At 44.7% G+C, this 27,767-nt stretch overlaps 1 protein-coding gene across 2 annotated transcripts in view; it reads left to right on the top strand.

The window, feature by feature from the left end:
* The window catches only part of MIA3 (MIA SH3 domain ER export factor 3), a 348,169-nt gene that overhangs the window by 40,917 nt on the left and 279,485 nt on the right, over window positions 1-27,767 (top strand). The window lies entirely within an intron of this gene.

A 27,767-nucleotide genomic window follows, 5' to 3' on the forward strand; every position in this document is an offset into this window, starting at 1 on the left:
GGGGGCAGGGGGGCAGCGCGGTGGGCCTGTGCTCATGACGGAGCCGCTCCGTCATGAGCCACAGTTGAGCTGTGCTCATGACGGAACGGTTCCGTCATGACTCCGCCCATTTGCATTGTCCCCCCGCACAGGCGGGGAAACAGCGCCGCGCAGGCGGAGCGGCCGCCAACGGGCGTGTCATGACGGAACCGTTCCGCCATGAGCACAGCTCAACCGTGGCTCATGACGGAACGGTTCCGTCATGAGCGGGGAAGGGGTTAAGTAAAGCATGTGAAATGTAAGCAGGAACAACATGGTTACCTTTTTCCTTTTACACTCATTATTCAGAAATTAGTGAGTGCTTTTGCCTTAAAAGTTAAGGCCATGACTAGTTGGCCCAGAAGCGACCCGTTTCAATTCCCATTGCTTATCCTAACAAAACGTAAGCAGTATGGTTTAAAAAGACCACATCCGTGAACACACAGCCCCTGTACACATTTTGTTTTCCAATTCACCCATGAAGCAGGTATTTCAGTACCTCCAGGAATGGTGGACTTTCCCACCCAGGGAAAGCAATGTTGTTCAAAGAGAGACGAGAAAACAAAAGTAGCGCTGCACTGGCAAACACTGTAAAGTGGCGCTAATGTGTGTAGGTGTGAAGACATCAATTTGGCCACCTTGCAACCACTCTGTCTTGCTTTAGTTAGTTAGTTAGTTATTTTTCATATTTTAGATGTTTTATTTCTCTCCACCATGAGGCTGCACTTAGAAATTGAAAAAATATCAGAAAAAGACGACGTTTCCAACAAGTGTTTTTCTTTTTTGGATCCATTTCACAGGGGAGCAAATAAACAAAAGGAGGAAAAAGAGGGTAATACCCCAAGTCTCGGTTTTCACTAAATGAAGAGGAGTAAGACAGAGGGAAGAGGGGGAACAAAGAGAGGTGGGGGGCAGCTGCCAGTGGCAGGAGAACTGGACACTGTCCCTGTCTTCTCTGGGCACGAAGGAAAAGACAGAGTCCTTTTCCTTTTCAGCCCCTTCCGCCCGTCCCCAAAAGCAGAGCCTTAACTATCGGCCTTGGCGATTTCTGCCGTCCGAGACACATGTTTACAATAATAAAGTAGGGGGAAAATCTGTGAAATTAAAAAAGTAGGGGCGCGCCTTACCCTGTTGATCCCGCCCACTTCGACCACTGGATCTAATCCAATAGATGTAGCGGGAGACATGCCCGCGCGCCGGTGACTCGCCCTACTCCATGGGCTAGGCCAGGCTCTCTCGCAGCCAGCGCTGCCAAGGAATGCCCTTTCCAAGTACGATTTCAATTTCTAAAGGGTTTAGAAAATAAGAGCCCCAGGGCAGTCGGAGGCCTGGTGAATTTGTTCATTTAAATACAATGAAAAATAAGTCCGAAGTTTCTTTTGCCAATTTATTTTCTTGTGCTTTTGTGCTCCCTGGGGAGAGGTGCATTGATGACACACCTTAGTTGCCGGGTGCAGCGAAAGGTTTCTATTTATAAGCATTACCTCTCCCTTGTGACCGAGGTTCACTCGCTATCCAGGTGCCCTCGGAGTTGAAACGCTTTCTTTGAGCCGGCCCCAGCAAAGATGAAAGATGGAAGTGGGTAGGCCCCTAAAATACCATTCTTTGTCGAAGAGCGTCAAAATACTACAGATTGTAAATTCATGTGTCGCACCCTGGTCCCTGCTACAACCAGAGTATAAGCTCTAGTGCTCCACGCTCCTATTCGAGCGTGATGCTGATGCAGAGTGGACGGCCCAGTGATGCTGATGCAGAGAGCACGGCCTGGTGATGCTGACCAGATGATGCTGATGCAGAGTGGACCCAGTGATGCTGATGCAGAGAGCACGGCCTGGTGATGCTGACCAGATGATGCTGATGCAGAGTGGATGACCCAACGATGCTGATGCAGAGAGCACGGCCTGGTGATGCTGACCAGATGATGCTGATGCAGAGTGGATGACCCAACGATGCTGATGCAGAGAGCACGGCCTGGTGATGCTGACCAGATGATGCTGATGCAGGGGTGGATGGCCCGGCGATGCGGATGCAGGGTGGACGGCCCGGAGGGTGCTGATGCTGCATGGGTGGACGGCCCGGCGGGTGCTGATGCAGGGATGGACGGCCCGGCTGTGCTGATGCAGGGGTGGATGGCCCGGCGGGTGCTGATGCAGGGTGGATGGCCCGGCGGGTGCTGATGCAGAGGTGGATGGCCTGGCGGTGCTGATGCAGGGTGGACGACGGCCCGGAGGGTGCTGATGCAAGGGTGGACGGCCCGGCGGTGCTGTTGCAGGGTTGACGGCTCGGCGGTGCTGATGCAGGGGTGGACGGCCCGGCGGTGCTGATGCAGGGATGGACGGCCCGGCGTGTGCTGATGCAGGGGTCGATGGCCCGGCGGGTGCTGATGCAGGGGTGGACGGCTTGCAGGGTGCTGATGCAGGGATGGACGGCCCGGCGGGTGCTGATGCAGGGGTGGACGGCCCGGCGGGTGCTGATGGGTGGATGGCCCGGCGGGTGCTGATGCAGGGGTGGACGGCCTGCAGGGTGGACGGCCCGGCTGTGCTGATGCAGGGGTGGACGGTCCAGCGGTGCTGTTTCAGGGTGGAAGGCCCGGCTATGCTATTGCAGCGAGGATGGGCTGGCGATGCCAATGCACAGTGGATGGCCCGGTGAAGGGGCACCGTTCTGTCTCCGTGTCTCGTTGGAGTGAGTTTGAGCATCGGCTGAAACATTCCTGCTGTTCAGGGAACAGTACAACATTCGCTTGATGTATTTATTTTTTGGGGGTTGGGTTTTTTTTTCTTTCCCTTCAACGATGAATCTGTTATTTGTTTTCTCTGGTGTGAATCCTTGGGGAACTGATTTCACACCGACAACCAATAGGGTCTTTCTCCCAGTCCTTGCTGAAGGCAGCTAGAAAGAGAATGTATCTGACAACTCTTGACTCTCTGGTGGGCAATATCTGGCTTGGGGCCCGCCCAAGAGGCAGACCGCATGAGCCTAGCTCCGTGGCTGAGAATCACGCAGACTCCTGCACGTGAAAGGTCCGAGTTCTCTCGTGGTTCGTTTACCCTTCTGCTTCCGGGGTCGGTACAGTGAGCTCATGGAGCTGGGTTCAGTTGCGCTGCCTGCAGTAATCCAGATTGCTGTGAGTGCATTCAAGAAAGTATCATTATTGATAGCGATAAGAAATTATATTCTCTGGTGTTTCCTGGCCTTTTTAAAGTGCCCTTAATTTGTCACTTTCGATACATCTTTTGTGTGCAGTACATGGATGGCCACGTGAGAGCTTAAAAGCATCCATCCACTGACTGCCACCCTAAAACAAACAGGAAATGCCCTGGAAGCCTGCTCATATGTGCCAAGGCTGCAGGTGGCGAGGGCCGAGCCTCTTTAGCCCTTATTGATTGAGCCACAGCATCTATCTGCAGGGCCGATCCATGCAAAGTGCGTCTTTGTGCCCGTCTGCAGACTGCACACACCTTCTGTTACCTTCTGTGCCTCACTCGCAGCTCCTGGACCAGTCGATGATTCGTGTTCACCCCCCTTCACACGAGGTCTGGATCAAAAGGGGGTGAGTTAGCAATTCCTGAGATCTTGCTGAACGTAGGCAGATAGTAACAGAGCACATTATCGACCATCAGGCTCCCTCCCTGCAAGGCACATTCTCAGATTCAAAACTTAAACCCTTGGATACCGCAGTTCGATTAGCACTTTAAAAACTGTCCTATCTCACTGTGTAATGCACAGTAAAGTGGAAGCACTTAAAAAACACAACATCTATGTTCTGTGGTGGAAATTCCCGTTAAAAAGTTATTTATAGGATGAACTTGAGGTCTATGTGTTTTTGGACACTGGGATAAATGTCCGGTTAAAAGGCAACGAAAAGTCTAATGTCCAACTAGAGGCCCCCACACCATTAGACATCAGAGGGGTTTGCAATTAACTGACGGTTTCCTTGTAAGAGGCCAGAAGACTTCTAAAAGGCACAGTTGTCCAGTGGAATTCCCAGCAGAGTGTGTGGTAACCCCGCAAACCGCAGGCCCTTCCTTATCTTTCCTTGTCCATAATAGCCAGACCTCATCCTGAAGCGCTGTTGAGTGCGTGCGCCCTTACCTTGAGTTGCCTCTACTTCCACAATGCATGTCCAGCTGGATCTCACCAGGAAACACAAGCATAGCACTGCTGGTCGATAAATAGACGCAGGAAGTGCAAATTGGAATTTTTGAAATTTAACATTCCTTAAATTTGAGTGTCCTTGTGTTGCCTCTCATCCGGTGTTTACATTTGTACTTGATTTATGGCCTTGTGGCGGCTGGCCATTTGAGGTGGGCAATATATCTTTTTTGGGTAATTTGTATGTGGCTATACTGGGTGGTGCAGTAGTGTGTGCCTAGCTGCCATGCTTTGTTCTCAAAAGTCGCAGGCAGTATTTAAGGAGCGCGTGGCCCTCGCACAGCAGCCGGCAGCTGCCGATAAGTGACACTTATCAGACGATTGCACAGTATTACAGCTGAGATTAGATAGACCCAGGCCATAAACCAGCCTCACCCCAGAAAAGGCCCGCTCTGGAGGGAACTCGAAGGCTGCAGGGACAGCCAGGAGCAATTTCCTGGATGGCCATGTTATGGACAAGGAGGTGAATATTAAGAACCAGCATTGGCAAAGGCAATAGATCTGGGTTTAATCTGGTGAAACATGTTAGCACATTAGAGTGAGAAGATGGGAGGTAGCCAGCATGAGCGGGCTGAGAGGGATGTAGTTATTAAGTAGTTCCTTGTGCCGTTCAATGCAAGCACTGAAGTGGAGGTAGACAGATACACCCAAGTAGCAAGTGGCATTAGGTGAGAGATGAATACTCCCCTGTGTTAAACCAAGACCTGATTGGCAAGTCTAAGCCAATGGCATGAGAGAAGCGAGTTGAAGAAAGCCAGTGATGAAAAAGGGCAGACCCAAAGCACATTATTTTTATATCATAAGCAAGAGGTTTGGTTAACAGCTACAATGTCAAAACCCAGACTTAAAAATACCTGTATCTCATTTGTCAATTGGACAGGTGTGCCATTTGCCTGCACCGTTCACCAATTATTATGAATGTTTTCAAGAGGTGTTTACTAATGCACTGTTCAAGCTTTCTTCAGCAGGCTTTACCCAAAAATATCTTTTAAGTGCTCTTAAAATGATAAATGTACAGATATCACCAGTAGTAAACGCTTACCAACCAGAAAGGGGGTGGGACCACATTGCCTCAAATACTAGCACTAGGTTTGCCCCAGTGCATCATGGTAAATGCAGTGCATGATAACACTAACTTCAGTAGTAGTCTGTAATTTCTCATCCTTGATGGTGCAGCCTGTGTTGTGTAGCTCTAGACACGTTACTAGATTCTTTCCTTCATCAGCAGAGTGCAACAGGTAATTTTGGGGGTGTTGGTCACCAACTCATAAGAGTTCCAGAAGAGTGCATTTGGGGGTAACACGACCCTTTCACCCCTGCCCCACCAATGATAGACGTAAAAGTTTCTGAGATGAATAGCACCCGTTCCATGGACCAGGAACTGCCTGGTGTAAGTGACGGTGCTGCATGAGCAGTGTAAATTTGGTGTGATGGGTGTGAATTCGTGGTCGCATGCTATGTGGGCTCATTAGATAACCGGCAAAAGCGGTGTTGGAGCACAGGTCACATGAGTAGGAGGCACTCGGTGAGCAGCATCCGGGGATAGTAGGAAGCAGCGTATAAGGTACAGGAGGAGGAAGAGTTTTGAACACTCGAGGAGGATGGCTATGGAAAGGGGTTGAAATTGGAAAGACCTGGAGACGGGGATATAGAACGCCCATGGAAACACAAAGGTGAGCATCATGGGGCAGGAGGAGCCCGTGCATCAGCCACATACGGAGAAGAAATATGGTTCACTCAAGGAGGAGTATGAAATGCATAAGAAGGAGGGGTGTGTAGTGCACAGGAAGAAGGGATACGGAAGACACAAGAAGGAAGAGTATGGAATGCATAAGGAGGACAGGGGAATGGAGTGCATCAGAAGGAGGAGGAGTATGGAGTGCACAAGGAGGGAGGTTATTTAAGGCACAAGGAGAAAGGTTATGGAAGGCACAAGGAGGAGGAGTGTGGATGACACAAGGAGGAGGAGTATGGAATGCAGAAGGAGAAGGGGAATGGAGTGCACTAGAAGGAAGAGTATGGAGCGCACAAGGAGGAAGGTTACGGAAGGCACAAGGAGGAGGGGTATGAACGTGCTAGGAGGAAGAGTAGTATGGGGCCCAGAGGGAGGAGAAATTGTTTGACATCCAAGGAGGCAGAGTCTGGAATACACGAGGTGCAAGGGACATACAACAAAGAGGGACGAAGGAGGACATTTCATACGATGTACAATAGACCTTGAACACGCCATTTCTGCAGGAACAAATACAACCATCAAATGATCTTCATTTCTTAACTTCACGCTAGGTGCAGGGCGAGACTCACTTCTGATCATCTGTCAGAAGGATCGGGGAGGTAAGAGTCAAAAGCACCAGCATGGTATTGTTGCAAAGGTCTTCTTTCTTTCGTTTTTTAAAGCATGAACTGCTACATCTAAAGCCTCTTGTAAAACCTAAGCCACAAAGTGAGTTCTGGGTGAAGAGCTCAAGAAAACAAGTTAAATTGGACGCTTCCTTAGAACAGTTTGAATGGAAACACTACCTACGACTGAGCACTTCAGGGTCATAAGTAAAACCACAGGACCATCATTTAGGACAAACAGACAATTTACCTGACACAGGGTTTAGGTTTCTGTCAAGCAGTTACAATCTAAGAAGGGGAAGCCTTGATTAGGATATTCAACCTCCTGATAAGATTAAGACCAGTAATAAGTTCCTGTTTAATTGTTATCTGCAGATTCAGGCATTTTGAGGCACTCTTAACATTTGTTTCTGTTGTGTAGTGCACTTCAGTTGATGCTAGTGGCTCTTGAGAGCCGAAAGAAACATGTGGGTATAGTGTAGATGGTTACATCTGGTTTTTAGGTCTCGCTGAGCCCAGCGCATGCGCTGGCTCGGAGACATTTTGTATGTCGGATTTTTAAAGTGCTGCCTGTGGCCTAAAGCTTGAGTGCACGCGAGCGTCCACGCGCACAGCCGCCAATCACTGCTGCGCGCGCACCACTCACGTGCTTGCCACACAACGCGTCCCGTCCTCGCGATCACTTCCGCTTTGATCGCGATCGCTATTACTTTCGCTTTCACGGCCGCGCAGCCGTTACTTTTACGGCCGCGCGGCCAATGCTTGTTCTATCTGTGCCTCTCATATTTTTCTTTCCTCTTCTGTCACAATCTGAGCTGTACCTATGATTATACTGTCGCCTCTTTGCACATTTCCATTTTTACTAGCTCCAGTCGCTTGCAGCTTTACAACCTTTGTAAGATTCAATCACGCAAGACTCCTTTGCAGTAGGCATCTGAATCCTCTGTGATCCTTTAGCATCATATATCAGATAAAACTTTCATTTCCATCCTGCAGGAACCTTAATCGCCAAAGTTACTTTAAAAATGTTATTGTTGCCTGATAAACTCTGAACACACTAGAGCATGTTCTTTACAGCAGGCATCTTAACCCTTTGGGTGCCAGGCCTTTTCCCCCTCCTGTGCCTGGCGATTCCCTAGTGGGTGGGTGTCATGACGAGATAGTCTCGTCATGGGCACAGCGCGACTGTGCTCCATGACAAGACCATCTCGTCATGGGCACAGAAGAGGTTAATCCTCTGTGCTACTTCAGCATGAGTGGAAACAGCCACTAGATAAAACTTCCATCTCTTTCCCGCAGGAACTTTATTCGCCAAAGTTACCTTTACATTTTTATTGTTGCCTGAAAACTTCTGAACACACAAGAGCATGTTCTATGCAGCAGGCATTTTAATCCTCTGAGCTACTGTAGCATCAGTCAAAACAGCCTCTGGATAAAACTTCCATCTCTCTCCAGCTAGAACATTGATGGCCAAATTTACCTTTACATTTCGATTGTTGCACAGCACTCCCATCTCTCTAAAGCATAAACATTAATCGCTAAAGTTACCATCACATTTTTATAGTAGCCTGAAAACCTCTGAATTCCCAAAGACAAGTTTCTTTGCAGCAGCCATCTTAATAATCTGCGCTACTTTAACATGAGTGGAAACAGCCACTAGCTAAAACTCCCATCTCTCTCCAGCAGGAACATTAATTGCCGAGGTTACCTTTACATTTTTATTTTCGCCTGGAAACCTCTCGATACAAAAGGACATGCTCTTTGCAGTAGGCATCTGAATTCTCTGTGATCCTTTAGCATCAGTGGAAACAGTCACTAGATAAAACTTCCATCTCTTTCCCGCAGGAACTTTAATCGCCAATGTTACCTTTACATTTTTATTGTTGCCTGAAAACCTCTGAACAAACAAGGACATGTTCTTTGCAGCAGGCATCTTAATCCTCTGCGCTACTTCAGCATGAGTGGCAAGAGGCTCTAGATAAAACTCCCATCTCTCTCCAACAGGAACATTAATCGCCAAAGTTAACTTTACATTTTTATTGTTGCTTGAAAACCTCTGAATACACAAGGACATGTTATTTGCAGCAGACATGCATCTTAATCCTCTGCGCTACAGCATCACTGGAAACAGCCACCAAAATAAACTCCCATCTCTCTTCAGCAGGAACATTAATCGCCAAAGTTCCCTTTACTTTTTTATTGTCACCTGAAAACGTATGAACACACAAGGACATGTTCTTTGCAGCAGGCATCTTAATCCTCTGCGCTACTTTAGCATGAGTGGAAACAGCCACTAGATAAAACTTACGATCTCTCTCTCCCACAGAAACATTAATTGCTGAGCTTACCTATACATTTTTATTGTCGCCTGAAAACCTCTCGCTACTCAAGAACATGTTCTTTGCAGTAGGCATCTGAATCCCCTGTGATCCTTTAGCATCAGTGGAAACAGCCACGAGATAAAACGTCCATTTCTGTCCTGCAGGAACCTTAATCACCAATGTTACCTTTACATTTTTATTGTTGCCTGAAAACCTCTGAACACACAAGAGCACGTTCTGTGCAGCAGGCATCTTAATCCTCTGTGCTACTTCAGAATGAGTGGAAACAGCCACTAGATAAAACTTCCATCTCTCTCTAACAGGAACATTGATCGCCAAAGTTCCCTTTACATTTTTATTGTTGCATGAAAACCTCTGAGCACACAAGGACATGTTCTTTGCAGCAGGCATGAATCTTAATCCTCTGCGCTACTTTAGCATTACTGGAAACAGCCACTAAATTAAACTCCCATCTCTCTCCAACAGGAACATTGATCGCCAAAGTTACCTTTACGTTTTTATTGTTGCCTAACAACTTACACACAAGGTTCTTTGCAGCAGGCACCTTAATCCTCTGTGCTACTTTAACATGAGTGGAAACAGCCACTAGATAAAACTTCCGATCTCTCTCCCACAGAAACATTAATTGCCGAGGTTACCTTTACATTTTTATTGTCGCTGGAAACCTCTCGATTCACAAGGACATGATCTTTGCAGTAGGCATCTGAATCCTCTGTGATCTTTTAGCATCAGTGGAAACAGTCACTAGATAAAACTTCCATTTCCGTCCTGCAGGAACCTTAATCGCCAAAGTTACTTTTACATTTTTATTGTTGCCTGAAAACCTCTGAACACACAAGAGCATGTTCTTTGCAGCAGTCATCTTAATCCTCTGCGCTAATTCAACATGAGTCGAAACAGGCTCTAGATAAAAGTCCCATCTCTCTCCAACAGGAACATTAATCGCCAAAGTTCCCTTTACATTTTTATTGTCTCCTGAAAACGTATGAAGACACAAGGACATGTTCTTTGCAGCAGGCATCTGTATCCTCTGCACTACTTTAGAATGAGTGGAAAGAGCCACTAGAAAAAACTCCGATCTCTCTCCCTCAGACACATTATTTGCTAAGGTTAACTTTACATTTTTATTGTTGCCTAAAACCTTACAGACACACAAGGATATGTTCTTTGCAGCAGGCACCTTAATCCTCTGTGCTACTTTAGCATGAGTGGAAACAGCCACTAGATACAACTTCCATCTCTCTAGAGCAGGAACATTAATCGCCAAACTTACCTTTACATTTTTTATTGTTGCCTGAAAATCTCTGAACACACAAGGACATGTTCTTTGCAGCAGGCATGCATCTTAATTCTCTGCACTACTTTAGCATCACTGGAAACTGCCACTAAATTAAACTCCCATCTCTCTCCAGCAGGAACATTAATCGCCAAAGTTCCCTTTACATTTTTATTGTCTCCTGAAAACGTATGAAGACTCAAGGACATGTTCTTTGCAGCAGGCATCTTAATCCTCTGCGCTACTTTAGCATGAGTGGAAACAGCCACTAGATAAAACTTCCGATCTCTATCCCACAGAAACATTAATTGCCGAGGTTACCTTTACATTTTTATTGTCGCTGAAAACCTTTCGATACACAAGGACATGCTCTTTGCAGTAGGCATCTAAATCCTCTAGCATCAGTGGAAACAGCCACTAGATAAAACTTCCATTTCCGTCCTGCAGGAACCTCAATCGCCAAAGTTACTTGTACATTTTTATTGTTGCCTGAAAACCTCTGAACACACAAGAGCATGTTCTTTACAGCAGGCATCTTAATCCTCTGCGCTACTTCAGCTTGATTGGAAACAGCCACTAGATAAAACTTCCATCTCTTTCCCGCAGGAACTTTAATCGCCAAAGTTACCTTTACATTTTTATTGTTGCCTGAAAACCTCTGAACTCACAAGGACATGTTCTTTGCAGCAGGCATGCATCTTAATCCTCTGCGTGACTTTAGCATCACTGAAAACAGCCACTAAATTAACCTCCAATCTCTATCTAGCAGCAACATTAATTCCCAAAGTTCCCTTTACATTTTTATTGTCGCCTGAAAACGTATGAACACACAAGGAAATGTTCTTTGCAGCAGGCATCTTAATCCTCTGCGAAACATTAGCTTGAGTGGAAACAGCCACTGGATAAAACTCTGATCTCTCTTCAGCAGGAATATTAATCGCCAAAGTTACCTTTACATTTTTATTATTGCCTGAAAACCTACAGCCACACAAGGACATGTTCTTTGCAGCAGGGTTCTTAATCCTTTGCGTCACTTTAACATGAGTCGGAACAGTCACTAGATAAAACTCTAATGTCTCTCTCCTGCAGGAACTTTAATCGCCAAAGTTACCTTTACATTTTTATTGTTCCCTGAAAACCTCTGAACACACGAGGAAATGTTCTTTGCAGCAGGCATCTTAATCTTCTGCGCTACTTTAGCACGAGTGGGAACAGCCACTAGATAAAACTTCCGATCTCTCTCTCACAGAAACATTAATTGGCAAGGTTACCTTTAAATTGTTATTGTTGCCTGAAAACATCTCGACACACAAGGAGATGTTCTTTGCAGTAGGTATCTCAACCCTATGCGCTCCTTTATTACCAGTGGAAACAGCCAGTAGATAAAACTTCCATTTCCGTCCTGCAGGAACCTTAATCGCCAAAGTTACCTTTACATTGTTAGGTCTCGCTGAGCCCAGCGCATGCGCTGGCTCGGAGAGACATTTTGTATGTCAGATTTTTAAAGTGCTGCCTGTGGCCTAAAGCTTGGGTGCACGCGAGCGTGCACGCGCGCAGCCGGCAATCACTGCTGCGCACGCACCACTTGCGTGCTTGCCACACAGCGCGTCCCGTCCTCGCGATCACTTTTGCTTCGATCGCTATTACTTTCGCTTTCACGGCCGCGCGGCTGTTAGTTTTACGGCCGCGCGGCCAATGCTTGTTCTATCTGTGCCTCTCATATTTTTCTTTCCTCTTCTGTCACAATCTGAGCTTTACCTATGATTCTACTGTCGCCTCTTTGTTTGCACATTTCCATTTTTTCTGGCTCCAGTCGCTTGCAGCTATACAACCTTTGTAAGATTCAATCACACCTGAATCTCCAATCATCTAAAGCATTCATTTTATCCCACACTGACTATTGTTTTACCCTGCTAATTGCTCCTCCCTTCTTATTCAGTCACTCCTCTTAAATCGATCTTTAACCCCACTTGCTTTTTTTTAAACCATCCCCCACTCCAAGACTCTCCCTTTCCTATCTCACTTCCCTGGCTACCTTTCTAATTTCATCTTCAACTGTGTTTCTTATGCATGGTCTTTATATTTATTCAGGGCTTGGCACCCCCTTACCTTAATTTTCTTCTTTAACCCTGTAACCCTCCTCATTCCCTTTGTTCTACCTCTCAGTTTAGACTGGTCTCCATCGTCCTCTCCATGGCCCCATCACAGTGTAAATTGTTTACGACCCCTATGCTGTGGAACTGCCCCTCCCCTATGCTGCGGAACTCTGTCTGCATGCCCCTCCACTTCCTTGCATATTTCTCAGGAATCTCAGAAATCCCATCTCCTGTGTGTGGCTTTCCCTGAAACTTTCTAATTTGCTTTTCGAGCATAGCTCAGTTGCAGTCTTTGTACACTTGTATTATGTTGTTTATTTTGTACCGTTTCAATGTTTGCTGATTGTTTCTAACATACCACATTTAGGCGCAGATGCTCTATACATAAAATAAAACGAAGTAAAATGAGTATAGTAATGAATAGATATATATTTTTAAAACTTCAATTAAAGTAGAATTGTTTATTTTTATATTTTTGGTGTTCATGAAGCGCTAAAGTGTAGGCTTGCAGACTCTCATTGTAGATGTATAAGTCTTGCTCAGTCTCTGCAGTATATTTTCAGAAACCAAACAAAAGGAATTGGAAACTATTGAACTGGTAAAGCAGCTGTTAAGAAGCCATGTAATCCTAACTCCTCCCAATGCATTGCTGACAGCATTCTGCATAGAACTACACTGCATCTTGAATGCCATGAATTACCCCATACGACAGCATAGGAATGACAAGTGTAACAGACAAAGAATTCAGGACAAATGATTAGCAATGGCCACATAATTCTGTGAGTGCCATGGCTCTAAGTAAAATGAATGTGTCTGGTGAGGTGCGTTCCACAGGAGTAGTGTGAAATGTAGAATGGTATGGCATTCCTTATTTAGCTAGCCATTCACTACATGTACATCTTTGAACCCAATGAAAGCATGGGTAAAACAAACGTACAATCAGTGTAAGAGTTGTTGTCTTCTTAGCTTCTACAGAATATTTACTTTCTATATATATGTCTAATGTTGCTTGGTGTGTAGGATTCAACCAGGTAAGAGACAACAGGGATGTATTTTGCAAAATTTCGAAGAATTTAGCTGTGAAACTCAAGTTTCAAGACTATCCTTGGGAAAAAGATGGACTCTTGCATTTCTAGTCCCACTGGTCAGCTCCGCCCTTCCAATGTATGGGGTATGGATTTTCCCTGTAAATAGCTACTGCATGACAACTTCTTTAGAAAGTATGATTTGATGATAATTGTTTGCCTCTCATCCGACCTCCTTGCTTCAGCCACCTCTGATGCCACGCAGCTTGACGTTTACGATGGACCAGGGACTAAGACATCCCACAAGCACACACTGAATGGTTTCCAAAGGTCCATGGCACAGATCGTTGTACATCCAGCCTAGACCTCTAAGACCTTTAACACAATCAATCACCAGTGGCTGCCTCAGGAAGCATATGACCTGGCAGGAATCGGATGACCACTTTGCAGTGAACCTACTTGTTCAGGAGAGGACTTGAGGGTGTCTTGGGTTCCTATGAGTATCCCAGGGCTCACTTCCCTCCACCACTACAGTTATGCCACACTGGTTGATGGTGTTTTTATGGCATCATTGGTATGGTAATAACTTACAGGGTGTGGGACCTTCATCCCTCACAGCCTGTTTGACGAAGGATGTTACTTTATGGGTCAGAAGGGGTGAACTGTAATCCCAAAGAGACAGAAATGAAGGGTGTAGGGTGTGAGGGCAGTTACAGAGAGCTCAGACTCTGACTATAGGGAGTTGGGCTGCTGCTGTTCCAAGTTGTGCACCTAGGACTACTTTGGGACCAAATCCTTAACACATAACTGGAGTTTGTTTCTCTGGACAAGTTGTGTTTTTTCAAAGTACATTGTGTAGGCTGCACTTTCTTTGGTCAGTGAGCTAAAAATATTTAGACAATGATCTATGCTTCGGTAGCAACCTATGTGTGCCAAATGAATAGGATGTTACTGAAAAAGTGTCTGTGTGGGCAGGGACAGCCAAATCAATTGCTGGGACAAGAGTATCACTTTCAGCTGATGAGAAACGTCCAGTGAATTTCCGCACTCGCTTTAAGTCTGTCAGTCAAGCCAATAACGCTTTTGGGGACTCAGGGCTAGATGTGCGAACAATACTAATATCGATTACCAAATAGTGAGTTTTTGCGAATCTCTATCTGGTAATCACTATCACTAGTGTACAAAGGGATTATTTAGCCCCCATTCCTTAAATAGCAATTCGTAGTGGGTCACAATGAGACCAACCTCATGAATATTAATGAAGTAAGTCACAATTTAAGATCCACTACGATTCACTCCCATCACAGTGATGCTAGTCTGCTGGGGTAGGAAACCACCATGTCTGTGATTGCTTTTTAAATAAGCATTGGCATAGCCAATAGGTCTCGCTTTTGGGACGTTATAAGTATTTAGTTATGCAACTGTTGCATGGCTAAACACTTATAAGGTCCCAAAGGCGAGACCTATTGGCTATGCCAATGCTTGTTATAGTATTGTATCATGTACTGTGGGCTACTTTAACCCCATTTTGTCATGAAGAGCAGATAGATAGACATAAAACTTCCACTGTGCGGCATATCACATCATTTCATAGGTGACTTGTCACATACCACTGAGAGGCTGCAAATTGGATCCAGATTTTAGTTGAAGTCAGTATAGATCCAGGAAGTGCTTAATTTGTAAAAGGATGAGTGCCGGTGCCCAAAGCTCTGCTCAGATCCCTGCTGCCAGTGCACCAGATACTAAGGCTGCATTGTCTTGAATCCACTTCATGTCACTTTAATCCACTACCAGACACTCCTTTAACCTTAATCTCCCTCTTGCAGGATCCTGCTTTCTCCCTTTGTGACGGTTTTCCACCTTTCTCTTCCAACTTCTTTACACTTTGTGTGTTTCTCTTACTCTTGCCCAGAGTATGTGTCAGGTCAGTGGCGTAGCTAGCCTTTTGGCCGTGTTTGCCGCGCCACTGCAAGATTTTTTCCATTTTCCCCCCACCCGAAGGCAGTTTGAAGAGCGGGAGGGGGTCAATTGTCACCCTGAGAATGCAGGTAAGAGCGGGGTGAGGCTGCCGTCCCCAAAATGTGTAATGTCACCCCCTTGCTATGCCACTGTGTCTGGTGAAAAATAAGTGCGACTCCAGGCACACTCTAGAGTGTGCCACCTTCTAGAGTGTGCCACTTGCTTGAGTCTGTTCATTGAACCTTAAGTTTTGCTGAAATCACTTCTTTCCTTGGTGGAGGGCGAGTTGGAGGGCACAATTATCTGTGAGCACCAAGTTGACCGTGGTTAGAGTCAAATATCAATGATTAGGGAGTCCAAGTTAACCAGGGAAAAGCTTGTTTAGCTTATGTCCGCTTTTGGCTAGTTTTAAAGGTAGGGCATTTGCCTTTTGTTTTTTTTTGTTGAAGTTTGAGGAAAGTGTTTAAGGACATGCTCTATAGCCGATATGTGTGAGGTAGCTGCCTTATAAGCTATGTTGAAAGGTACTGACCAAACAGTGACTTTACCTGTGTGGTTGCCAAGTCTTATTGTTACTCGTTCCAGTGGTACTCTTTTCTACCCAAATTAGTACTTACCTTTTCAGAAGAGGCAACCTACTCTAATCAATGAGATATTGTCATAGTATTTATTTTATTAAACACTCCTGTAGAATGCCCTACAGACTTGTACCAAACTTGGCAGTTTGAATGATCCTGGAAGGAGTAGTAGGCTATGGCGTTTGTATAACTTGATAATCAACATTGGTATAACCTTGACAATGGACGTCTCTTGCATGTGTTGTGTGTCTGTCCCAGACTAATTACCCTAAGGAGATGGTTTTAGAGGATTGAGTTGTTTAAGTATGGAATCAGCCCCATATCTAAAGCAATAAAGTTGTATGATTCAGGAATAGCTAACAAGTATTTGGCTTGTTTGGTAAAATTTCTTAATATTGTTGTCAAGCATTTTAGCAGTGCAAATGTTCTGAGAGGTTGAGTACCTGGCATGTTCAAGTCATATAATTACTGAATTAATTATGATGTTGTGTGGGGTCTTGGTCACTTGGGCTGCTGCTTGGTGTTAACATCATCAGATACTGGCGGTATTAACCTGTGAAATCTGTCCAAGGGCACTAGAAGTTGACTAGATGTTTCTGTTCAAGGCACTATGTCAACACGTATCATGTGTAAAATTCCTAATGGTGGTGAACTGTGCTTTTAGTTTCTGGATTGGATACCCATCACAGCTATAATGGGTAGTATTTGTGTAGTAAATCGCTTTTTAATGTACTTGAGATTGGTTGTTCATGACTTATTATGGTGGTTATTAGCTTGAAACTGTGGACAGGACAAATAATATTGCCCAGTGCAGCCTTGCAAGATGGCAGAAACAGGCTGAGAAGTAATTAAGGCTAGAGTTAAGTGCCCCACTGCACATTGTAACATTTGAAGCCTTCTCGTGGAGTAAACTAGAATCCATCATAAGATGAGGTGGTGTACTTGAGTCTTGAGTTACCTGTAGGCCTGACTGCTGCTACCCTTTGAAGTAATGAGCCCTGTGAGTATACTCAGAGTTCCTCAGCCGCTCTCAAAATGTTTAAATTTGTTACGGTCTTGGCATCATGGGAGCCACCATGATACAGGGCTTATTTGGGTTTATATGTCAAGTACAAAAATCTATGTGGATATTCAAGGGCAGAGGCTGAAATTCTGGTGTGCTCGCTCATCCGCTTTTCATCCCTATGTTTGTAAACAAGCTCTTTGGTTTGTAATAGTGGCTCCTGTTATATGCATCAGGCTATGAAGCTGCATCTGTTTTTATCCATTTATTATTTATAAAGCACTTGTATTCCAGAGACAGATCATGGTGCTTATAGATGGCCACTTCCAACATAAGACCCGAGGGCAAACAGAAAGGAATACAAAGATTAGCAGAAAAAGAACATTTTGGTTGCTCTCTTGGAAGCTAGATGGTCCTGCAGCTGATGTTAAGTGATTGGCGAGAAATCCACAACTTATGTCTTAAGTAACTGAGCTCTGCCCAGTGGGCGATAATTTGGCTTATGGGACACAGCACAGAAGGCACAAGTTGGTACGGGTAAGCTTTGCTGAAGTAGAAGATGAGTGAGCATTACCAGAGTGGACCCTATACATCAGGCATAGGGTCTTGCGTTAAACTCTCTGCTCCATTGGCAACAGCTGTAACCCATTCCTGGTGTCGGGTACATGATTCAATTTCTTCAGTTTTACTGTTTTCCTAACTGCAGAGTTTTGTGTTCTCTACAGTCTTGACAAATCTTTATCAGGCAGGCCGATATAGAGCTAATTGAAACAGTCAATCCTCAACAATATGCAGGCAGAGGTTAATCTACAGTCAAATTAATTCTGTATGATGAGAAGGGTCTTACCTAACAGATTTAAATATGAATGCATGCTATCTGTTCCTTGAAACGAGGCTTCTCACCGAACATTGCACCTACCGATTTTCTCTTAGCTGCTGACATGTATGTATGTATGTGTGTTCTTATATAGCGCTCGACTTACCCTTGGGCATCTCGGCGCTTGCATTGGGAACCCGTCCTGGCTTTTTCCCTGTGAGATAACCCGTATTGGGCATCCCCAAGGTGAAAGCCAGGCATCCCGCCGCGGGGGGGGGGGGCCGTAGTGGAGATTAAGCAAGCTATTGCCCAGAGTTGCAGAGTGTGAACCCATGATTCGAGTAGGCACCGAAGTGAGAATTATCGAGTCCGTGAACACTTGGGCTCAGACCCTGCCGCGTCGGGAATTGAACCCTGGTCCCGGGTCTGACCTCTGCTTCAGGGTATGCCTTCTCTAACCAGTGAGCCACACTTCTGAAGGCTTCCTAGCAGTGTTGGCCAGGTGCTGCCCGGCTAATGGTACTTGTGATTTCCAGTGAGCAGTAATTTGGGCTTGTTCCAGTTCAGCTACATAGAAATGCTGCTCATCCACCCTTGAATGCCAGCTAGGCAGTCTCCCAGCGTAGGGTGGCATGAGTACTCTAATCAAGGTGTAGACTTAGAAAGGTGTTGTCAGGCAGAGCACCCAAAAGGTATAATTAGCTGGGCCATCTTCTTGGCCTAAATGTTGCTCAGCATATTGACTGGGCTTGAGAGTGATGCTCCAAGAAAGACAAGACCCAGATAGCCACAGTTGGTGTAATTCCTAATTCCCTATGACTAAACTTGAGTATGGTATGATCCACCCTATCAGCCGTGGCAGTTAGCTCCAGCATCCACAACAGCCCTGCCCTCACTAGCTACATTGTTCCTCAACTCATCCAAAGTTACTGCCTGTCCTCTGCCCTGATGTAAACCCAGCTGCCCAGGAACTGGTTTTCCTCCATGAAGCCTGAAAGTTGTTTGCAACAATTTTCTCCAGCTTTTTATCCAGAAAAGTGAGTAGAGTGATGGAATGGCAGCTGTAGACAATAACACTATCAAGGCAAGTAATTAATCCTGCTTTCCAGTGTATAGGCATATGCCTCATCTAAAGGGCGAGATTCCGATTAAAAAAAAAAATAATAACAAGATGCAGAATAGTAAGTTGTCACTAGAGACTGAACGATGGGCACTAGTCATATAACTTCCAGTTAGACTGATTTAGTCGGATATCTGTGACCTGATGCTATGCATAAAGAGCAAATTTTAGATGCATCATTATCAGTTTTTCCCCCCATTGTGCATATCCTGGGAACCATAGGCCAAAGGTGAACATTGGAACTCTGTATAATTCAGAACCGAAGTGTCATTCTATATTCAAAGCTCTTACCTGATAAAACGGACAAGATAACTGTACTTCAAAGACTCCCATAAAAAGCTCCAAAACACTGTTTATATCCCTCTATCCCTCAGCCATTTGTCACAAACTATATCAGTCCTTGCATGGTTCAATCAAAGAGTAAGATTGTTGTAGAAAGTGGAATTTATCCAGTCATTAGGAGATGTATTGGACAACCCAAGGCTGCTGCTGTTCTTCACTCCCTCACAATATGTGCTTCCCCCAGATGACCACATTCCACAGTGTACACACACTCAGTTCCTCCAATATTCCACATGTCTGTCTGAGGTACACTTCATAATGGCTGGACACCTGCAATTTCTGTATAAAAACCTTGTTTGTAATTCCTATATTCCAGTAGTATCTTTGAAATCTAAGAAACCGTATAGCACCGAAATTCATATGTAGCAGATCAAAGAACATGTAACGCATCAAAAAGTAGTCTGAGTTAAAGTTTAAATGTAGGGTGTATAATTATTTTATTTTATTTATTTTTTTACAGTTTTATATAGCGCGAACCAGACCCGTGAGGGTATCAGAGCGCTTTACAGAATTGAGGGGGGAGTAAGACGTAGGGACGGGAGGGATCACACTGGGAGAGAAAGGGATACAGGGGGAGATTCAATTTCAAGTTCAAGCTACCTGTGGGAGAAAAATTAAAGTATGCAGAGTAACAATACAAAACAAAGTTTCCAATCCACGAGGTGCATCCTAGCTGCAGTTGACGCTACAAATGGGATAAAAAGTTTGAGCGGGCAGTTATAGGGCACACGCGGCAAGTCTGAAAGTAAGGGGTTCACTAGATGAGGTATTTTCCCATTAAGAAAGTTTTGGTCTCCCTCTTAAAGTGTGCCAAGGACGGGAGTCTTCTAACGGCGGGTGGGATAGAGTTCCAGATTCTTGGAGCGGCTCCAGAGAAGGCTCGGTTGTAGGTTTTTTTCTTCCGGAATTTTGCTGGCTGCAACAGCAGGTTTTTGGCAGATCGGGAATTTCTGGCCTGTCCGGATATCACGAGTTTATGTGCAAGAAATGTCGGTGAGTTCGCGTATAGAGCTTTGTGAGTTATGCAGGCCAGTTTAAATTGTATTCTGGCCTCCAGGGGCAGCCAGTTCAGAGCTTTGAGGTGGGGAGAGATGTGGTCAAATTTTTTTGAGCCCGTTATGAGTCTGGCAGCGGAGTTGAGGCAGGCTTTCAGTGGGGCCAGAGAGTTCTTGGGTAGCCCTGCGAGAGTAGAGCATCCATATTCAAGCCTGGAGATGACAAGGGCCTGGGTAGCCATTTTAAGGTCGGACCTCTCGAGGAAGGGTTTTAGGTTTCTTAGGTAGCTCAGGTGGAATCTAGCCGTTTTGGCCATCGCGTTTATATGGCTGTGCATATTCAAGCTGCCGTCAAGGGTTATTCCCAGGGATTTTGCAGAGTCAACAATGGTAGGCGGGCAGTTTAGTGCCGTGATTGTCTTGATCCATTCCTGGATGTCTGGGTTAGGTTTGGGTGGGGAGATCAGAAGGAATTCGGTTTTGTTGGCGTTGAGTTTAAGTTGGTTGGCAGTGAGCCAATGAACTGTTAGCTTCAGTGCCATGTTTAGGGAGAGAATGTCCTGGGGGGAAGAGATTTTAATGTAGACCTGTGTATCGTCGGCGTACATAAGGTATGAGATGTTGGCGGCACGCAGAACCTCGGTGAGAGGTTCGAGATAAAGGTTGAAGAGGGTAGGGGATAGGGTTGATCCTTGGGGGACTCCCACGGAAACTGGAGATGGGGCGGATAGATCGCCATTGATAAGGACTCTTTGTGATCGGTTTTGGAGGAAGGATCTAAACCATTCAAGGACGGTGCCCTCCAGCCCCATCCTGGATTTGAGGCGTTCAAGGAGAATTTCGTGGTTCACCGTATCAAAGGCGGAAGAGAGGTCTAGAAGGATTAGGAGACAGGTTTTGCCTAGATCTAGGGCTTGGAGAGCGTCATCAACAATGTGGAGGAGGGTGGTTTCTGTGCTGTGTCCCGGTCTGAAGCCTGATTGAAAGTCATCGAGCAGGTGAAAGTTGTTGATGTGATGGCTTAGCTGCTGTTGCACACATTTTTCCAGAACTTTGGCAAGGAGTGGGATGTTGGAAATGGGTCTATAGTTCTCGGCGGAGGCAGGGTCCAGCGTAGGTTTTTTTAGGATGGGGACAACTTGACCCGCCTTGAGCGAGTCAGGAATTGAGCCCTGTAGGAGGGAGGCGTTGATTATTGAGGTCCAGGAAGGGATGATGGCCTTCGAGGCGGCAGCTAGGCAGTTAGAGGGGAGAGGATCGTTAAAATGATTGTTCGGTTTAAGGGAGGCAAGAATTTTAGAGACAGATTGAACGTCATATAGATTAAAATTGGACCAGTGTGCTAGGTTTTTGGGTGAGGTTTGGGTGGACAACATAGAAGAGGAAGGTGGAGCTGGATGATTTTGATTTTGGTGGAGGGTTGCAGATTTAAGCTCATTTCTTAGGGCCGAGATTTTTTCACAGAAGAAGGAAGAGAATTCCTCACTTGATATTAAGGGTTTCGGTATTTCTTTGGCAGTTTTCACTAGTTTGTTGGATTGGTGTTTGACCAGGTTGAACAGCTTGCGGGGCCTATTTTTCGCATTTTCCAGTTCAGTTCTGAAGAATTCTTTTTTTGTGTTGAGTATTTTCTTGTCGTAGGCATTTCTGGCCTGGCGAAGGAGATTTAGATGTGCCGCAGATGGGTGTTTTTTCCAGATTCAGTGTTTTATGTTTAAGGTTTGGACTTTGAGTAATTTAGTAGGGATTATTTTTGGTCTTTTACGATTAGGTGCTTTTTAGGTCTCGCCTGCGAGAGCTATAGTCATGAAGTCAGTTTCAAGAAGGGGACTCGAAGCCCCGCCCCTCATTTTCATTATCAGAAGCTTCGTCACGCTGCCATGCAAGCGCTAGTCCGGCTTTATGATTGGGCTGGACAAAAAAGGAGTCATGGCGCCGCGCGTTTATTTTTGCACCTCGTGATGCAAAAATAAACAGCTGGAATGGCGAGTGCTTGTCTTTAAATGACTCGCCTCACAAACCCCTGAGTATTTTCCAGTACTTGGAAACTGTCCTGGGTGCACAAGTCATTCTTGGCTTTTTTAGAACTTTTAAGATACCTTGACTTTCTGGCACTGAATCTGAACCCTGTGTGGAAAATTCATAAAACCGTAAGATGTCAAGTGTTTTCACCGGCCGAGACCTTGGTGTCCGCAACTTCTGCGGAGCAGCGGACTCCACCAAGGTTTCACAGGCTTAAGAGTTGCTTGGTTTGCTGGAATTCGTGGCAACAAAAATTCGTTTACCACAGTCCTGTCTCGTGTCTCTCGTAGAGCTGGAAGGCTTCTTCAGTACAGCGAGTGTACGCTTGTGCCGGGAAATGAAATTATCCCTTGTCTCGTGTATCTTGTTTCTAGTTTTAAAATGCTCCAAGTGGCAGAGACTGGGACTAGAATCTACTGCCGGTCATTCATGCATCACCAAACATTCCATGCTAAACACGTCGGCAAAGCAGTAGCGGGTGTGAAGAAACGCCATCCTTGGAAAAGAAAGAAGGCCGATAAATTAAGTTGTCTCCTGCAGGAGTGTCCGTTGTCTATCGAATTAATGGAAGGCCGAGTCCATCCCAGGTCGGATGTGCTCAAAAACATACATTCACATTAAATTATGTCATTCGAATTAGAAAACGGTACTAGATAACCACCATGTATTTTAAGGATCTGGCTTTCCTGGACCTACACTAGACACCCTAGCTATAGTTGGGGCCACTGAAATTATGCGGGCTGTTTGAGTAAATTATGCAGCATAATGTAGCCCATTTTGTAATAGTATTACCTCATTTCGGGTTGTCGCATTTTTATTAACTTTTGGACCGTTTTAGCGAGAAACAACTTTTTCTTTTTTTCCCCCTCGTAAACTCTGCAGAGTATGCAGCTAGTGATGGATTATGGGGCAAATCCATAACTATGAGAATCTCCGTGCCTTAGAAACGCATAATTCCAGAAACCCTAGCTGTAGTTCAAACCTGCCAGTCAACCCTTTATAGATATTGTGAGGTTTGGGGACACTGGATCCCAATGTGTGCACCTCTACAGCTTTCAACTGGGAAACGGCCACTACAAGGCGGCCATTTCCACGCATAACCATAACCACGCATGCATTACAACGCATGCATGGTTACAACAAATAGCCTTTACCACGCATACCTTTACTACGAGATACGTAGTAAAGGCATGTGTGCTAAAGTTAAAAGAAAAAAAAGGGGGGGCTTGTGAGGTCTCCAACCCCCCCCCCCCCCCCAAAAAAAAGCGTGGGATTAAAAAAGGGGGTTTGGGGGGCACCAAAATAAAAAAAACACACACCTGTTTCCGTCGTGTAAAGAAAAGGATGTGGAGGCAATCGGCGTCCTTAGAGGAAACTAAAGAACACTTCCGCTTCCTCTTAACGACGTGCAACGTCACCTCGGAAGATCGAGGAGAGGTAAGGGGGAATGAGGGGGTGGTGTACATTTTTAGGGTGATATCCTTTAACATGAAAATGCCATTAACATGCATATTTTAACAACGAAAATAGTTGTAAAAGTATGCATGTAAAAGGCATTTTTGTAGTAAAGGATATGCGTGGTGATGGCATTCGTGTTGTAACGCATGCGTGGTAAAGGCATGCGTTACAAGGAATGCGTTGTAAAGTCATACAACCCTTTCAACTGAAGTCTCACTAATATCATGGTAGGTTTTTTTCTGGATTTTTTTTCTAATAAGTGAGACTATTTTTGTCTATTTTCCTTTTGAGGATGGCCCTCCGGATCCAGTTTTTTTTGTTGTTTTTTTTAAATACAGTTGCAACCTTACCCATGCAGTCCTCAGCAAATCACGCTAGCCGATTGTGAGAGATTATGGTGAGCTGATAACAGCAGATCACCTCTGGCTTTCTATTTTAAAATTTATAGCCCCTCATATCAGTAAAACCCTCGCTCTTATCTGTCTCTGGCATCATTCTGCTTTCTTGGACAAAGGTTATTTTAATTTTTCTTTTGAAGAAACCTCTGTCCGCCTCCTTGGTCTTGGCCAACTAGCAGCCTGCCTTGTGCTTCATATGATAGAACAGGCATTAAAAATTCAATAGGTCTCGCCTTTTATTAAGTTAAAGCCATTTGCTTTGCTATTTAATACCATTAGCAAAGCAAATGGCTTTAACTTAATAAAAGGCGGGACCTATTGCATTTTCAATGCTTGTTCTACTTTGTTAGATGGGTTGCTGTAGAACCCTTTTCGTTTGTTAAAGTATGAGTGGGCTTTTATCTTTACTTTCACATAATAATATATGATGATTTTAGGTATGACAGGTGAATCAGAATGAAGTAAACTGAACGGTAATAGTATAGCACAGAAGAGTTGTCCCCGTGTATGTCTGATGATGGTTTTTTGATGGTGGGCCACAGTGGTGTTTTTCCTTGCCATGTGAGCTTTTGGGTTTTTCGTTCATGTTCCTGAGCTTCATGGAGTTGCTAGACCTGACGTATTCCTTGCTTTGTAAACTACTTCTATTCAGCTGGTCGCCCTTAAGGCATCAGCCGTCTTCCGCTTTGCCACAGCGGACACAGTTATTTTGGTGGTAGTTTGTTTACCTCCTTTGGAATGCCTTTGAACAAAGTCGTTTTCTAGGATCAAGAGTTTGTCATCTTGTAAGAGTATATGATAAGCCTTTCTTTAATGACTGTACCCCTCCCCTTGCACCCATTTCTGAGAGGGGGTGGAAGGGGTGCATGTTCACTGATTTCTGCCCTTGTTTTCTTATTGGTTCTAGTTTCCTCATTTTGACTCATTTCACTCATTATTTGGTTCCTCTTCTGTTCATCGCCATGGGGTTTTGTCACAGGTGTCTTTTAAATGGTGTATTTCTGTGGTGCTCCTTATTAGGCTTGAGCGAAAATCGCTTAATATCCTGTGCTGAAATTATGCAAATGACCCCCTCCCCCCCAAAATAGACAAAAGGATGCATTATTAGGTAAAATGCCAGCCAGGTGTTGTATGCTATTGTTTAGGATGAAATTCATCCTTGGGGCATTTTGTAAAGGAGGGCGTTTTTCACAATTAAAAAAAAATAATGCAAAATTGCATGTGACGCGAGCAGCTGCTTTCGTTCTTGTAGTGGGATCTTCACGACATATATCCAATCAATCCAAGGAAAAGTTAGATAGTTGAAGTATGAAGTTTAATCCACAAGCAAAACCCACGACTGATCGCAGTAAAACACAAGAGGCATCTGAATACTACAGTTTACATTCCAGAACCTAGTGATGTCAGCATTACTACAGCTCTGTTCATTTGTGTTTTTAGTACTCCTGTCATAGGATGTTTACTCCAACTAAATCTCAGTTCTGCAATGTGGCATCATTTCAGGCATATCCTATAACAAATGTAATATAAAATGACGTGAGATCATACTGGTATATTCTAAGAATCAATAAGAGAGCAAGGAAGAAAAAAGAGAAATAGTTCAATTCCCCTAGGTATAAGTATAATTAATCAACAAGAACTGGTCCCCAGAGATAACAGGGAAAGGTATGTGTACGTAAATACTGATTAGTTCAGTGAAAAACCATTAGGTTTTTTAGGAAAGGCCTCACCCACCAACCTAGTTGGTGGCTTGCTTCATCATCGGCCCCCACCTGAGGCACCGAGTGTACCCCAGGTGTGCTGCGACGCCTGAACTACAGCGGAGCTGGTTTTTTTGTAAGGTGAGTGTGCAGTGCAAGTGAAGTGAATGTGTAACTTAAAAACAGCTGTCCCAATGGTCCCAGATATCAATTAAATTAGTTTAATGATGGGCCATGGGCAGTATTAAAAGGAAGGCGAAGGATGGTTCAGGAGGTATCAATGGCCACCACCATCCTGTGGGGTCATCATGTTTCAGCCAGTGCCTAGATACTGGTTCTGGCTTTCATCAGGACCAAAGTGCAAGAAGTGAAAAAGACAGAGTCTAGCAGAGTGTTTAGAACCGTCTATGTGTGGCACGCGCTAAGGTGCCCTAACTGGCAGAAGGGGTGTCCCTCTTAAATCCAATCTCCATAAATTAATGGGACCGGCTCCATGAGTCTGGAGTGCGGTGGTCTGTCAAAATACCATTAGCAGTTGACAGAACTCCTACCAGAGACCCTGGTCTGTCTTTTTCACTTCTTGCACTTTGGTCCTGATGAAAGCCAGCACCAGTATCTAGGCACTGGCTGAAACATGTTGACCCCACAGGATGGTGGTGGCCATTGATACCTCCTGAACCATCCTCCGCCTTCCTTTTAATACTGCCCATGGCCCATCATTAAACTAATTTACTTGATATCTGGGACCATTGGGACAGCTGTTTTTTTAAGTTACACATGCACTTCACTTGCACTGCACACTCACCTTACAAAAAAACCCGCTCCGCTGTAGTTCAGGCGTCGCAGCACACCTAGGGTACACTCGGTGCCTCAGGTGGGGGCCGATGATGAAGCATGCCACCAACTAGGTTGGTGGGTGAGGCCTTTCCTAAAAAACCTAATGGTTTTTCACTGAACTAATCAGTATTTACGTACACATACCTTTCCCTGTTATCTCTGGGGACCAGTTCTTGTTGATTAATTATATCATACTGGCATAGACAACATTTCTCCCAGGGCCTAGTCCTTATGAATGAGATGAGTAGAGCTCATGCCTGGATTATTTTTGCTTCCGAAACTAGCACAGCTGACCTTTACCTTCATCGCATTTTCCATCCTGTATTTCGATCACCATTATTGTTGTTTACTAGATTAAAAATAACATAAATTGCGCAAAGGCAGTTTACAGCTCGAAATATTGCTCATATGAGGACATATTAGATCTCAAACTAGTTATTGCACAGAGATGACACCGGGCAGTCAATATTACATTACTGTCAGAAACCGCGTAAATCGGACCAAATCGATCAGCCTTTAATCCCAACTGTCACGTATCATTACACCATGTAATCTTGAATTTAATTTATAGGTTACCGTCCCTTACTCAAACATCTCGCCGTGTGTTCAGTTCACAAAACAATCATAGTGCTATACATAGTCTGTACGTTTTTTAAATGACAACCACATTTTGGAGCATTTTGGAAAACACTTGCTTTTTGTAGTTTAACATCTCGGTGGTGTCGGTAAATCAGTTTCAAAGTTTTCATGTAGCTAAAAGGCATGTTTCTTTTTTACGTGCAATACTTACCAGATTTACGTCCATGTCAATTCAATCCCCATTCATCGCAGTTTCATCATATTTTGTGCTGGCTATATGATCTGCTCACTCCTTCAGCATTAGCATACCAAATAATCCCATATTAAGAAGTATATAACAAGCATTTGCAATGCAATAGGTCGCGCATTCACGCGAGTTTGAGCCATCGGCATTGTAAATGACAATGCGTTTTATTCATGCTTCAAAAACCAAAACATAAATAAAAGGCATTGTCATTTACAATGCCGATGGCTCAAACTCGCGTAAATGCGAGACCTGTTGCATTGCAAATGCTTGTTGTGCATTGTTTTTGCTGTTCCTGTTTTTTCACTACAGAATTTTGTTGCCCGAAATTTTCCACCTCTTTCAATGACACTGCCCTGTTAAACAAGGAGCTTTCCCAAGTAGCCAATCAATGGGTTTGAGTGTCTCCTGACACACATTGTTTCGAATAACATTGTAGAGCTATAAATGCTGAAATAACAGT

The sequence above is a fragment of the Triturus cristatus genome, chromosome 6, assembly GCF_964204655.1.
Source record: "Triturus cristatus chromosome 6, aTriCri1.1, whole genome shotgun sequence".
Taxonomy (NCBI): Eukaryota; Metazoa; Chordata; class Amphibia; order Caudata; family Salamandridae; genus Triturus; species Triturus cristatus.